The sequence below is a fragment of the Centruroides sculpturatus genome, unplaced genomic scaffold (genome assembly GCF_000671375.1).
Source record: "Centruroides sculpturatus isolate CEXI.00-Female unplaced genomic scaffold, Cexi_2.0 scaffold885, whole genome shotgun sequence".
NCBI lineage: Eukaryota > Metazoa > Arthropoda > Arachnida > Scorpiones > Buthidae > Centruroides > Centruroides sculpturatus.
In genome coordinates this window covers 123,541-129,627 of record NW_019385111.1, presented here as the reverse complement: position 1 = coordinate 129,627, position 6,087 = coordinate 123,541, and positions in this window count along the sequence as shown.

The following is a 6,087-nucleotide window of genomic DNA, read 5'->3' as shown; positions in this document are numbered from 1 at the left end:
CCTATAGCACTACTCCCAACGCCTCCTTACACATCCTTGCCAGGAAAGCCCCCATTGACAAAACCATCATCTTACACCATAAAACTTGGCAAATTAAATGGGGCATCGACATTGCTGCTGGCAACACTACCATCTGCAGTGACAACCTGGAAAGAAATGTTAACTTTAAGGACTCTAGGCACCCTGCTACCTACTATAAGATCATATTTGACACCACCGACCAGGCTGACTTCCACATTTTTACCGATGGTTCCAAGAACAACACCTCTGTTGGCTGCAGCTTCGTAGTTTTTAGCAATGGTGAGGAGGTCACTGTTGGTCAATACAGGCTAGGCGGTGACTGCACTGTCTTCCAAGCCGAGCTGTTTGCCATCCTCATGGCTGCCTCTTGGGCCGACAGCAATCATAACCACAAGATGATTAACATTACAACGGACAGTGCCTCAGCTCTCACCATCTTGCAGTCAAGGAACTCCCACCCCCTGGCCTGTAGCATCCAGGAAATCATCAATAATTCTTCCTGCCTCTTTCACCTTAACTGGACACGTGCCCACCAGGGTGTTCACGGCAATGAAAGGGCTGACATTCTTGCTAAGGAAGCCTCCATCAATCTCGACCTGCCCATTGCTTACAACAAAATAAATATCCATTCCATCAAAGGGATCCTATGGAATCACCTCATTCGCTCCTGGCAGGAAGACTGGGATAACAATAACTCTCACTCCATAACCCATAATTTTATTCCTAACATCAAAGAGTTCCTCACCTGCAGCTGGTACACCCCCAACCATAACATCTCTCAGTTTCTCACTGACCACGGTAGGTTTCACTCCTACCTGGCTAGATTCAGAAATGCTAGCAACCAAAACTGTTTCATCTGCAACACCGTCGATGGAAGTGAACACTACATTCTCCATTGCCCGATGACTGAACGTGAGCGCCTTCAACTCAAAATTATCAGTGATACTCACAATGACGCCTGGCCTCCACATAATCTAAACTGTCTTATAAAGCACAAGGACTCCTACAACGCTCTACTGGACATTGTTAACTCCTATTTCAGGAACACTCCAGTTCCTGGATTCCACAGACTTCGTACTTAGTGTCTCGCCATTTCCTCGCCAATGTAAATATTGTTACTAGCTTTGTAAATAACTTTAGTATTGTATTTTATTTTACCACTTTATGTATCCATTAGCTCGTAGTGTTCCTATTTTACCATACTGTATTCCTGTAATTATTGTCATCTCCTCTCCAATGTTATTTCTGTGTTTGAGCTTCTATATTTTTGTATTGTATTCTCTATTTTACCATTTATGCATTATTAATGCTACCTTTTGCCTTGTAAATATAATTGCAGTGTATCTGCATCTACCGTTTATGTAACCTTTAGTTTGTAACAACTCTATTTACCATTTTGTTCTTTTGTACATACTGTTTAACGTTGCACTCTTTTGTACTCGCGTCGCGTATGTTATGTGTTACATTTATATTTACTCATTTGTATTCCATTTTAGCTGTAATGTATCCCGTCACGTTACCATCTGGCTATGTCTTAACGGCGCCGGCTATGTACCTTTGGTATGTTCCAATAAATAAATCTGAATCTGAATCTGAATCTGTCTCTGATGATGTATGTGTCCTGGGGAAGCTAATGGTGCGGCGGGGGATTCAGGTGCTGGCTGGCTTTATGGGCCGGGGCACTTTTCTTTAGTCGCGTTCCTGGGGCGAAAGAGTGGAGGGCAGTCCCCGAAGGTACAGCGGTTAAACTGGGGGTGCACACCTGGGGCGACCCATAGTTAGGGGCCCGGCGGACGTAGCCGGTTTTAGCTGGCAGCCCTGATCAGGGGTTGTATAATCTCGCCCCCTGTCGGAGTGCAGGGTGGCGCCCTGTTCAGGTCCCTTCGGCAGGGGGCGGGGGCCACCGCCGAGGCCACGGGGACTGCCCTTGGCCCTTTCATAGGTACTAGGCGTTCCTGGGGTTGGTGTCGCGGTTAGTGGGGTTATGTTAGCACCTGGGTCTGGGGGGGATGGGGTTTATTCTTCTATATAAATATGAATAGCAATCAGAAAGGAAAAACGTTAATAAGTGCAGGGAAAAAGGGGGGAGGGTTGCCTGACCCTGAATTAATGACGCCCGTTTTAGGGCAAAAGAGTAGTTTGAGTATGGACGAAAATGTGAAAGGTTTAGAAGATATGAGTGCAAAATCATTGAGGGCAGCTGAACGACTGTTAATTGATTTTAGTAAGGTAATTTTGCATAAGGATTGTCGATTATCCAAAGAGAGGTCTGGAGCGTGTATAGATATGTTTGGTAAAGTAGTTGGAATTGTTAGAAATGTAGTATTAGAAAATGAGAAATTGTTAGGTAAAATTAGTGTATTAGAATCAGATAATAAAGGTGTAATTGCTAGTGGAGCAACAAGGCTTTACTCTGAGGCGGTGTTAGGTAAGGAAGAACGTGTAGGTAAATATAATCAAAATAATGTAGTTATGGTTCGTGGATCCCCTGATGAGGAGGATGAGGAAGTACGTAAAAAGTTTCTTAAATGTGTTAATCCCATAAATGATATGGTAAGGTTACAAGGTGTTAGAAAATTAAGGAATGGGGGTTTAATTGTTACTTTAGCCTCCGAAAAGGATAAGGATAGGTTATTGGATAATACTTTGTTAGAAGATGAAGGTTTAAGGTTGTCAGTTCCCACACGACGTATACCTAGGATGTTATTGTCAAATGTTCCACGTGAGTTACAAGGTGATGATCTTCTGCAATTAATATTAGTATTGAATAGGGATTTGATATTTAGTGAAAGTGAAATGGAATTAGATGAGTTTAAAGAACATTTTAAACTATTGTATAGGACTGGGCGGAAACGCGAATTATTAGTAAATTGGGTAATAGAGGTTTCACCGGAATTAAGAAAGAAATTATTACATCATGGCAGATTATATATAGAATATAGATCTTGTCAGGTTAAAGACTATTATGAGATATCAAAATGCTATCGATGTCAATTATTTGGGCACATAGCTAAATTTTGCAAACAAGATAAGGAAATTTGTTATAAATGTGGTGATTATGGACACCAGTCACGGGATTGTGAGGTTGAGCGACCTTTACGTATATGTATTCCATGTAGGCAGGGTAAGAAAAAATTTGATCATTACTCACGGGATAAGGTATGTAGCTCTTATCAATTTGCTCTGGCAAGATACAAACAGAATATAGATTATGGTTAGGGGATTTAATCAATTAAAGCTTAAAATAGGACAAATTAACATGCAACGTAATAAAAGTGTTCCCGTGGAATTAGGTTTATGTTTAAATGATTTTGAATTTGATGTTTTAATTGTGCAAGAACCATATACATTTAGACAGGGGGTTAAAAGGTTTGGTTTCAAAACAAGAGTGGTTCAGTGTTTTGATAAAACGCCTTGGGCCGCTTTAATTGTATGTCGAGATTATTGGTCTGTAATGGAATTAAGTCAATTTACCTCTAGCACTTGTGCTGTGGCACAATTTCCTTATGAGGGTTTTAATATTTATATAGCTAGTTTGTATTTTCCCCCTAGTAAGGACATTCGTGTATCTGTGTCAGAGTTGGAAAGGGTATTGCATGCTTTACATGGTAAATTAGTTATTTTAGGGATTGATACTAATTCTAAGCACCCGATGTGGGGAAGCGATAAAATTGATGATAGGGGTGAATTATTTATGGGCTTACTTAGTCAATGGAATTATAATATTTTAAACCAACAATCTGAGATTCCGACTTATCAATCTTCAAGAGGGTCTTCTTTTGTTGATGTTGTGGCCTATTCAGTGGGTCTTAAAAAATATGTAGGTAATTGTTGTGTGTCTCATCAGTACACGTCCTCCGATCATGCGCTGATTAGCTTTGAGGTTTCATTGGGAGGGGTCTCATTGACCACATCAGAGATGATTTATTGCAATTCTGATATTAATTGGGCTCGGTTTAGTGGGATTTTAAAATCTCAGTTACAGGTACGGGATTTACCAATTATAGATTCTAGGATTGATGTAATTCGATATTGTCAGGTATTGCATTCGGCTTTTTATAAGGCGTGTTATAGTTTTAAAGGTAATAGGTGTAATAGGAATTTTCGTAAGAGATGGTGGACACAGGAATTAGATATAATTCGGAAAAAGGTTTTTAGGTTACGTCGACTTTATCAGAGAGAAAGAGATTTAGTGTTGCGTCAGGTTAAATTGGAGGAATATCGTTTAGAATATTGTTTATACAAGAAAAAAATTAGGGAAGTTAAACGACGTAGTTGGCGTAATTTTGTAGAATCTACTGGTAATCGAGACCTATGGGGTATTCCCTATAAAATTATTCGAGAAAAGGTTACGATGGGTACTATATTGTCTTCTATTTGTGGGACTTTAGATTGTGCTTTGGATTGGCGAATTAGTATACAGAATCTTTTTATGGTTTTATTTCCTGAGGATGATATTAGTAGTGATACTGTAGAACAAAGTAATTGTAGGAGAGATAATTTGAGGTATAGCTCAAATAGCCTTTCGGAACCGTTTTCAATGGATGAATTGCGTAATGTTGTATTTAAACTTAAGGGTAGGAAGGCTCCTGGAATAGACGGGATCACGTATACAATGGTTCGTAGGGTTTTTCCTATTATAGGTACTTATTTATTAAAATTATATAATTATTGTTTATTTTTTGGAGTCTTTCCAAATCAATGGAAGATAGCAAAAGTTATTGTTTTATTGAAAGGCAAAGATAGGGCTCGTGATCATCCGAAATCATATCGTCCTATATGTTTGTTATCTGTTTTAGGGAAAATTTTTGAGAAATTAATAAAGATTAGGCTACATTTACTATTTGATGGTTATATTGATGAAGATCAGTATGGGTTCCGGGAGAATCATTGTACTGAGGATGCAATTCGTCGACTTAGGATGCGGGTAGAGGAATCTAGTAACAAATATGTTTTAGGCTTATTTATGGATATCTCCGGGGCCTTTGATAATATTTGGTGGCCTGCCGTGTTGCGGGTCTTGCGAGTCAGAGGTTGTCCTCAGGATTTATATAGAGTTGTAGAAGACTATTTTCGGTGTAGGGTTGTTAGGTTTTATCATGGGAGGGAGTATGAAGAAAAGGTAGTTACTAAAGGGTGCCCTCAGGGCTCCGTTTTGGGTCCGGAGATGTGGCTTGTTGTTTTTAATGATGTTTTGCGTGATTTACGTGTCAGGGGCTATGATTTCATAGCTTATGCTGATGACATTGTAGTTCTTGTGGGAGGGAATAGTAGGGCCAAGTTAGAGGTTCAGAGTAATGAGGTGTTTCAGGTAATGATGGATCAATTGGCTAAGTTAAGGTTACAGTTAGCTCCTTCAAAATCGAAGATTTTGTTGCTCCGGGGTCACCTTAGTCCGGATCGCCCCCCCAGCGTGCATGCAGGTACTGCAGTTATACATGTGGTGAGGAATGTGTGTTACCTCGGTTTGAACCTTGGTGCGAATATGTCCTTTTCTAATCACATTAAGGATATAACTACAAAAGCGGTAACTCAGTTTGGGAAATTACAAAGTTTGTTGGGTTCGGGGTGGGGACTGCGGCTTCCTGCCCTGAAGGTTCTATATAGGCATTTGTTTATTTCTATTGTTGTATACGCAGCTGGTGTGTGGGGCGACGTACTGGGTGCCCTGGATAAAAGGAGGCTTTGTCAAGCCCAGAGGATGGCTCTATTGTTAATAACCCGTTCTTACCGAACAACATCTACTGATGCTCTGCAACTTATAGCTGGGGAAATGCCTCTAGATTTAGAGGTTAAGGTCTATTATTATAGATCGTTAGTTCGGCTAAATATTCCTTTTGTTTTGGGTACATTTTCTTTCCCACAAGACTGCTTTGGGGAATCTATAAGTTCAGTTAGGAAATTGATTAGGAATAGGATATGTTTGGAATGGAATGAACGATGGCAAAGGTCAGAAAAGGGTCGACAAACAGCTCTGTATTTTCCAACTGTGATGAGTAGGACCCGGGCATGGTGGGTTGAACCTGATTATTTTGTGAGTCAGGTACTCACAGGCCACGGAGATTT